At 45.3% G+C, this 9,963-nt stretch overlaps 1 pseudogene across 1 annotated transcript; it reads right to left on the bottom strand.

Annotated features, from left to right (window-relative positions):
• Positions 1–8,417: 8,417 nt before the first annotated feature.
• Positions 8,418–9,656, bottom strand: LOC307114116 (solute carrier family 38 member 6-like; annotated as a pseudogene). Its single transcript has one exon. The product of its transcript is annotated as a solute carrier family 38 member 6-like (transcript).
• Between the last annotated feature and the right edge of the window lie 307 nt (positions 9,657–9,963).

Below are 9,963 nucleotides of genomic sequence, written 5' to 3'. Positions count from 1 at the left end.
ATTACATTAGGCTGGAAAGAGGAAATCAAAAGGACTACTTTCAACAAAAATGTCCTGTGTCGACACTTCAATACTCTTTCAACAGGCCCTGGTGATTGCCCTCATTGTCTGCTGCATAAAGGCTAACCGTGCCAATATCTGCTAGTTCCACAAGGCCGTTCTCTGGCCAGCAGGTTGCTCGGGCTTTTTTTTTTTTTCCCCCTCTTCACAGCAGCCCGCTAATTCCACCAAACCCACTGGATTAACAAAAACCTGAAGGTAAAATAGCACAAAATGATATCCCTGCATGAGCTACTATTATACTTTGCCACCTACAATTACACCCATTCAATCTAAATGCCCCCAAACATTATTGCATTAATTCAAGCCATTTCGGAACCGGTAAATAGCTTCTCTTCTTGGGTTCTGTGTCATTCTGAGTATTCAGAAGGCCACCTGACCCCTGGAGTATGGAGCCCAGTCAGGATGACAGGTCAGTGAGGGGCTGGTACAAGGATGGGGACAATGTTGGCTGGGAGAGAATAAAGAGGAAAAAATGAGCAGAGGAACACAGAAAAAAGATCAAAGAGAGGGGAGCAGTGGCGATGAGGAGGAGCTCTCCAGGGGGAGTGTGTACTGTCAATGCCTGGGGCTGGCGCAGGTCCCCTATCTCTTATCTCAGACGCACCGTCCAGCCAGGCTGAGCACCGAGGACGCCGGGCATGCGCAGTGCCTGGCCTCGCGCTGCTTTGAAGGCCAGTGTTCCAGATGTCCTCGCGTTTCTGAGTCAACCCCTTCAAAGGGATTTCCTCCTGTGACAGAATCCTTGGACCAAGTCAGACGCACAGTGTGCAGTTAATTTACTTTGTAAGAGAGGAAAAATTGTCCTCACATTCTCACTGGGTCTGAAATCGCCCTTCTATAAAATAGTTTTCCAGGCCCGGCCCGTGTGGCTCCGTGGCTGAGTGTTGACCTATGAACCAGGAAGTCACAGTTCAATTCCCGGTGAGGGCACATGCCTGGGTTGTGGGCTCGAGCCCCAGTGTGGGGTGTGCAGGAGGCCAGCCGATCAATGATTCTCTCTCATCACTGGTGTTTCTATCTCTCTCTCCCTCTCCCTTCCTCTCTGAAATCAATAAAAATATATTTGAAAAACAAAGAAATAAATAAAATAGCTTTCCAGGGTGAGAGAGGGTTTGGGGAGGAGTCTGAAGCGTGGGCATAGCCCATGTGTTCCGGGCAGCTCTGTGCTGGGAAGGGGAGGAGCAGACACACACACACAGTCTATCTCAATCGTAGGTTCCTGTTGGGCCTGGATGGTGGTAAAGAGGAGGAGTTTGGGAAATAGAAGGGTCTAGATGCCAGTAGCAGCTTCGCCACTTCCTAGCTGTGACCTGGAGTAAGTTACCAAATTCCTGCAAGTCAACACGAGTTTCTGTGAGAACCAGCTGCAACGGTGCAGGTCCAGCACATAGCACCCTGCTGGGCACCTATGTGACCTCATGTGAAGGTTAGACAGGATTATTTGAAGTGTAATAAAGATGGTATGAATAGAACTAGACCTGGTGGGCCTATGGGAGTGAGGGAAAGGGTTGTAATCTTAGGGTTGCAATTCTCGTCAGCAAACCCTGGGAAGTTCATGGTTGCGGATAACATATTTCTAAAATCAGGTGCCAGAGAAATGGGGTGAGGATAGGCGTGCACCTCTGAGAGATGGAGGGAGGCACCCAGCCAGTGCCGGGGGCGGGGTCAGAATGCGGGAGGGAACCACTGGCTGAACTTGCGGTTTAGCTGAGGGGTCTCCTTTCCTGAATGACAGAAGTCTCCTCCTGGGAACGGTCCTGTTCTCACCTCAGGGGCAGCTGCGCCAGGCAGAGTGTTAGGGGCAGCTGGAGCCTCAGTGTTGTGCGGACTGAGGACTGAGCCGACAGGCCAGCTGCAGCTGTGGGTAACCTGCTATCCGGGATTTCAGTCTGTTTGCCCAATTACATAACAACAGACAACAGAAAAGGTGCCAACTCCCTCTTCAAAGGCACAGGAACACTCCCGATCCTGCAGCCTTCAGACATCACAAACACTGATGCCCCACTCTCTTCTCCCTGGGGAATCTCATTCAGCACCCAGAGCCCTCCCTCGGGGCCTCCCCACGCACCCTCCTGAGGATGGAGAGCAGGCCCCTGCTCAGGAGCCTTCTAGGACCCAGAATCACCTGCACGAGGCTTTTGCAAATGCTGGCCCTTGGTCCCTGCCCTCCCCGGAGGGAAACCAGCTGTCTCCTGGGAAAACAATTCCATGCAACAAACAACGCGGTGCCCAGGCCAGCCATAATGAGGTCTGGTTCAAATGTTGGCACACATACAAAATATTAATTAAAATAATGTGCATGATAAATAATATTGGGATCCAAAGCACAGGCCTCCTCTAAAATCACAGTTGGTAATTACGTGGGCGCCTGCTAGCACACACTCAGAATTCCAGTGCTGCTTACATGACAGAATTAGTCTGGGAAGGTGACCTTGAGAGGTCTTTCGCTGTGAGCATCCTCCTGCTTATAAACTGAATGATGTCTGGACAACCCAGAAAGGAGATTATTCGTCCTAACTTTCAAGCGCTAAGAAATTCCCGAGAGCCTAAATAATTCAATTTAATAATAAATATTTGAGTACCAGCCACTGTAAGGCTCTCTGCTTCGCACTAGGGTTAAGGGTGGTGGTGGGAGGTGAACCATGATTCGTGTTTTCAAGCAGCAACTGATTATTGCCCTGGCCAGTGTGGCTCAGTTAGTTGAGTGTCATCCCATGCCCCGAGAGGTCACTGGTTCGATTACCAGTCAGGACACATGCCGCAGCTGCAGGCTCCAGCCCCAGCAGGAGGCATGCAGGAGGCAGTAGATCAATGGTTCTCTCTCATAGATGTTTCTTTCTTCCCTTTCTCTCTTAAAAATCAATTTAAAAACATATTAAGAAAAAAAGAAGTAACTGGTTATTGGTTAATGTCTGTTCCAGATGGAGAGTCCTTTTGTTTGCCTCACCTAAGTCTTTCATGCTGCTGTAAAAAGTCCATTGCCACTTGTTTAGCCCTGGACTGGGGAGCTCACAGGATTCTGATTCTAATGCTTCTAGAGCCTTTATTTACCCTGAGGAGCTTGGGGTAAGTGCCCTGCCCCCCATTTATAATGGATAAATGTCCCTAGTACTCCGGCTCACTGCTGAGATCCTACCTAAGGTTTCCCATCAACTCCAACACAGCCAAGCAATCATACACTATCTACTTTATCTAGACTTTTTAAATTATTACCAAATTTGGCATTTATTACCCTGGTTAGTACAGGAACCTAACTGGGAAATGAAAAGGACCCCATTATCTTAATTCCAAAACCATTTTCTATTTGTGGCTCAGTCAACATTTCGGCATCTCGTTACAAGTATTTAATTTCATTCCCTCAACAATAACCCCCGTACCACACCAGTGACCACAACTCCGATGCCCCAGCCCCTAAATTCTATTAGTGTTCAGAAAGCCTCATGGTTGCAACATAATGTTCAATCAGCGCAGAGAAATTAATTAAATTAAAATTATTTTTATTGTGATTTAATTAGCTTGATTTAATTACTTTGTTCACTGACTGAGCATTCTGTTGTTCCAGCCAGATCCTCGCTCTCACTCGTGGTGTGAACGTTCCCACAGAATTACACATTTTCTCTGTTCAGCCATTGGAGAGGGCTGGGGGGACTTGCCAGAAACTCATGATTTATCACAATCAGCATCATCACAAATTATAGGAAGCATCCAGCAATATGATCACTTCTAAATGAAGTGTCTGAAAGCAGGTCACAGCAGCAGCCTTGGCTGTTAATCCGTCATATTTCATAGTCAACCTGACACCCTGTCCAATTGACTCTGCCTGCTTTATCACCGGGCGGCTCCTGGGAGCTGCTGCCTCTCAGAGTGCCCGAGTCAGGGCTCCAGCTCCTACCCAGGCTGCCGCCCTACAAAGCCTGCCCAGCCCTGCAGCCCCTACGCACTGGCGCGCCTGCTGCCTCTCCCTCTGAGCCAGGGATCTTGCCCCTGAGGTTCCTAACCTACAATCCAACATTTCCTTTGATTGCAAGTATAAGCAACAAACCTCAGAGCATTGGCCATCCCTGGGACATGGTCAACAAAGAACACCATGTATTTCCATGATCACATGACAGCTACTGTATATACCTTGGAACACTCTACTTTCATCATTTCTTGAAAACAAAAGTGGGGCCCAGCCAGTGTGGCTCAGAGGTTGAGCATCGACCTATGAACCAGGGGGTCCCTGGTTCAATTCCCAGTCAGGGCACATGCCGGGGTTGTGGGCTCAGTCCCCAGTAGGGGCGTGCAGGAGGCAGCTGATCATTGATTCTCTCTCATCATTGATGTTTCTCTCTCTCCCTTCTCCCTTCCTCTTTGAAATCAATAAAAATAGATTTCAAAAACAAAAACAAATGGGTATTCAACACCCCACTAGCCCACCCATGCTCTCAATCTTTTTAACCGCAGGCCACCCCACAATACACTGTGACTCAGGCTGAGCAACGGCAGCCTTCGAGCTGGTGTCTCCTGAAAACAAACTCCGCTCTAGCCTGCCTAGGGTTGAAATGTGTCATCTTTATGAATGTGCTGGAAGCTGCACACAGTTGTTGTCTTACCTTCTACCAACTGTATTTCAATACATTTGTCCTCCTGCATGATCTTTTCTGTATTTTATTGTATGACTGAAAACCATTTTTCTGAGAAGAGATCCATAGACTTTGCCAGACTGCTCTACCAATGGAGGCCTAAGCTTTTTTTTTTTTTTTTTTTGTCCCTATACTAGTTTCCTGTGGCTACTATAACAAAAAACCACACCCTTGGTGGCTTCCAACTACAGAAATTTCTTTTCTCAGGGTTCTGGAGACCAGAAGTTCAACATCAGCCTCACTGGGCAGAAATTAAAGTGTTTGTCAAACTGTCCTCCACCAGAGGCCCGAGAGGTGAATCCTTCTTTGCCTCTTCCAGCTTCTGGTGGCTGCTGGCGTTGTTTGGATCGTGGCCACATCACTCCAGTCACCGCCTCTGTCTTCACAGGGCCTCTCCTCTTCTGTGCGTGTCATCTCTCTCTGCCTCTCTCTTATCTGGACATTTCTGGTGGCATTTGGAGCACAACTGGATAATCCAGGGTAACCTCTCCATTTCATGATCCTTAACTTAGTCACATCTTCAAAGGTTCTTTTTCCAATTAAGGTAACATTTATAGGTTTCCAAGGATTAGGATCTGATGTTCTGGTGGCCACCGTTCAGTCACCTATCGTGCCTATGTTTAATTCTTTATGAATTATGGATACAATTCTAGCCTGAGTCTGATGACATCAGGGTCATACGGGGATTTCAAACACATATAAAGCTGTACCAAATTATGATAGATGCCCCTGCCAAAGCCCATGAAAATTAGTTAAGAGTTAATGTGATGGTTAAAGAGAAAGCAAGTCCTTTTAACAATTCAGTTTTCACCAAGGCCCTGGAGAGGAAGCAGGCCTGTTTCTTCACCTCCAGATGAAGAAAGGAGAAGCTTTGCAAACCTTGCCGCTCTGACGTGTGCAGTTCTTGGGCCTGAAGGTCTCACAGGGCTCAGGTCTCTGGCTCTGCTTCTGCCTCCTCCACCTCTCACCCTGCCCCCAGGGCGCTGAAGGCAAGTGTTCTGCAACGTGGTGAATGAGGAACTTATGCCACTGACCAGAAGTGAAAAAGGGCAGGACCGTGTGTTTTTCAATTAAATAGAACAACAGGAAGTGAGTGTTAAGTTCAACTTGAGATCTTCTGGCTACTGTTTAGAACAAAATATTGATAGTCAAGTGCACCAGACCAGAGTTATTTCCAAAAGGAGTTTTATAACCACCTCTTCTGGGGACCAGGGGAACGGTGCCCGGGCTGACCCATCCTGATGCCACCTTCTAGTCTAGAAATCAGACCTGGCTCCTGCCCAGCTGTGCCGCTCCTTGTGTGATTTCGCCCACAAACCCGACCTCTCTACGTGCCAGTTTCCTCCCCGGGGCAGGTGGACTGTGTGGGCTCCTCAAGGGCAGGACTCACTCGTACTTTTCCGTGTGAAGCTTTGAGCATGTGGCCAGCACACAGAAGACCCTCATATTCACACTCATTTACTTGAACTGAATGTCGGCCTAAACTGACTCACAGTCTCAAATCGATACTGGGCGTGCTGCCTCTGAAGATAACTCTGAAACTCTACCCAGACAGTAAGTCAGTATTGCCACAGATGTCCTTGATCTTGCATAAGTCATTTCACAAAGTCCCTTCCAGCCCTAGGAGACTTTCATCCCTTTTAAAATTAGCCTCAGCGAGTGCACATCTGCGCTGGAAACGACTGGGAAGATGTCTCCAGCCCTCCTGCTCCTCATTGCAGAGGGCGGGCCCTATCCAGCGGGACTGTGAGCAAACCTTGGTGCTCATCATCGGGCTGGAAAGACCTTTGTGATGATCTAGTTCCACATCCTCCCTTTACAGAGAAGAAAACAGATCTGTCTAAGGTCACATGGCTGGTTAGCAGCAAAGAACCCAGGCAGCTAGAACTCACTTCGACTGTCTTCTAGTCTAGTGCTTTCTTCATTTCTTTCATGCTCTGTCTTTAACCCAGTGCTTTCACTTGGCTTGGTAAAACGGCTCAAAGCATCACCTCACAGCTAAGTGTTCCAAGCTGTCAAAGGGTACAGTATGTTACTGACTCCTCTCACACAGGCAGAGCGTGAGAACCCACAAATAAAAACCATTATGGGTACTCTGAAAAACTGTGGAGTGTTTGGTACTGATTGATTTTTGTAGTGTACCATTTTGATTCCCTCTTCTTGCCTTTCCTATATTTTTTTAGTTATCGTCTTAGTGGTCCCTTGGGGATTACAACTAAACTATTAAACTTATAACAACCTAGTTTGAAAAATACCAACATAGCTTCAATAATATGCAAACACTCTCTCTCCCTCTTTATACAGGGGTTAGCAAAAGTAGGTTTACAGTTGTGAGTACACAAAACACAGAGTTTATTTTTGTATTATTATTTATTAACTAGAGGCCTGGTGCACGAAAATCTGTGCACTCAGCGGGGGGGGGGGGGGTCCCTCAGCTGGGCCTGCGCCCTCTCACAGTTGGGGAGTCCTCAGGGGATTTCCTACTGACGGCTTAAGCCGCAGTCTGGCCTCCCTCTGCGGGAGGCGACCAGGCAGGCCTATCAGGGGACAGTGCAGGCCAGTGAGTGGCCAGCCCTGCCCCCCCCCCCATCACCCCTCCACCACTTCTGGTCACCACCGCCTGACCCCCATCGCTGTCTCCTCCCTCTGCCCGTTGGCATGTGCCTTGGCTGTCCTGGCGCTGCCCGCCCCCCCCCCCCCCCCCCAAACTGGTTGTTGCACCATTCAGTTGATTTGCATATTGCACTTTTTTATATAGGATTATTGTATTATTTTCCAAATGAAAGAGTGTAAACCTACTTTTGCCCCACCCTGTATTGTTATTGTTCCAGATCGCATCCTTATATGTTGTACATCCATTAATGTAGACTTACAATCATTGTTTTATGAATTTGCCTATTAAATCATGCAGGAAAAAGAGAAATTACAAGCCATAAAAAAAGTAAAATAATCCTGGATTTTAGATTTACCTGTGTAGTTACTTTTACCAGTGTTCTTTATTTTTTTCTTATGGCTTCAATCTATAGTCTACTGTCCATCTAATCCAGGCGTCCTCAAACTACTGCCCACATGCGGGTGTTTTTGCCGTTTTGTTTTTTTACTTCAAAATAAGATATGTGCAGTGTGCATAGGAATTTGTTCATAGTTTTTTTTAAACTATAGTCCGGCCCTCCAACGGTCTGAGGGACAGTGAACTGGCCCCCCTGTTTAAAAAGTTTGAGGACCCCTGAGTCTATAGTCTACTTTCATTTCATTTAAGCCTGAAAGACTCCCTTTAACATTTATTCTAGAGCAGGGAGTCCATTTATTCTAGTCATGAACTCCCTCAACTACTCTTTATCTGGAAATGTCTTAATTTCTCCTCCATTCTGGAAAGATTATTTTACCAAAACTCTTTTTTTTGTTGTTGTTGTTATATTTTGAGTTTGTTTCTTAAAACTGCTAAGAGCCCACTTTACCCTACCTACTCTGGTTTTGTTCCACTTTTCTGTTAATAATGTTTGCAAAAATGTTAACCCATATAAAGAGGATTCCTCTAAGGTGCTTTCCATACTTATTTCTTTTTGCATATGGAGATTATTCTTCTTAATAAATGGAAAAAATATATCTTTTGTTTATTAATCCAATTAAAAATGATAAGTGCGAAACTAAAATTCCCAACCAAATTCAAAGATAAGAAAAACAGAAGCCCCAAGCTTTTTCCATGAGAGAAAAATTTCTCTGCTAATTTTAAGATAAAATAGTCCTGCGAATATAAAAAAAAAAAATCAAACATGTTGATGTACTGGAACCAACTACACCAAACACATTCCTAATGTCCGGAACAAATATTGCAAGTAAAACAATGATAGTACTGAGTGCTAGAGTAATAAAAAAAAAAATGGTGAATTCATGAGAATGGAAAACTGGAGAAAAACATCATCATTAAAGCTTTTCTTGAAGGGAAGTGGATTAAAGGGACTGTCAAAAGTACAGCAAACAGTATGCATAACTTCAACTCATGACAACATCATGTGGCAAGTATTTATTATAATCTTATATCAGATGCCACTTTGTAATAAAAAAACATACCCAAAGAGTGTAGATATAAAATACATGAGAAAAAGTAAAGCGATTTTGCTATATTAGTTACATTCTACATTCTTTTCTTTGAAGGGCTTTGAAGTCCACAGTATATGGGCAATCTTGAAGTATGGCAGAGAAATGAAAAGGCCATGGGTGGTATGGCATAAGCACTCTCTTTGGAGAAATGAGAGAACTTTGCTTTACTTCTGCAGCATTTGAAATCTGGAAGTATTGCTCTATACAATTTAATGTCAGAGGATAAGGGATGGACCATTTCTAAAATTATTATCACAAGAGAAAAGAACACCATAAAGAAAAATGATAAACTACTTATGCACCCAAGAAAGGCTATGTTAGAAAGAAGTGCAAGAAGGAACACAATGCAAACACAAATGCTTATTAGTTGCGCTTATCCATCAAGATACCAAGATCCACTATAGTCTTCAGACAAAAATTCTGAAATAGCAGTAGGAAGCTCTGTTTGAATAATTAAAAGATAAAGTGACATAGGTCCAATATTCTGAATTATTATGGTGCCTGCCACCACCACCTGATCCAAATGCAAAGAGTCCAAGATCTTCATAAGATGTCCCAGTTGTCTGAGTACACATACTAAGCAGGAGATAAACTAAGAATGAAGCCAGGAGAGCAATTACCAGCAACAAGAAACTAAATCCAAGGATATCGGTATGAGCCATACATAAGCTAAGCCAAGGATGCCACTCCCATGATGGCTTTTACCAAATTAAACACCGAGAAACCAAAGGAAACACCTGGGGATCTCTGTCTGTGGAGTTTGTTGCTTAGCAACAGGCTCAACTCTTCCACCTCCACCTCCTCAGGCTGCTGGGAAGAGGTGTACCAGCCCATCTTCATGTTGATGATCCCCCAGGGCACCTTCATGGCTGCTTGCTGGCGGACTACCAGGTCCATTTGCAAGCTACTACCCCTGCCCTCCCGTCATTAGACACGCCAAAGGCAGAGCTGTGGGCCCAGCCCTTCTGATTCCCATACCTCACCAGGGCAAGGAAGTGATATAAAATTCTCGATTGGTAGTTGGTTTTCTTAATTCAGGATGTTATGTCATCCCAATGCCTTCTGGCCTCCATGTTTCTAGAGGAGAAATTGGTTGTTAATCTTATTGAAGATCCCTTGAATGTAACAAGTCACTTCTCATTTGCTGCTTTCAAAATTCTTTGTATTTGGGTTT

The sequence above is a fragment of the Cnephaeus nilssonii genome, assembly GCF_951640355.1.
Source record: "Cnephaeus nilssonii genome assembly, chromosome: 18".
In the NCBI taxonomy this organism is placed as follows: domain Eukaryota; kingdom Metazoa; phylum Chordata; class Mammalia; order Chiroptera; family Vespertilionidae; genus Cnephaeus; species Cnephaeus nilssonii.
Note: the sequence above shows the minus strand (reverse complement) of the source record. Positions and strands in the feature narration are given on the sequence as shown.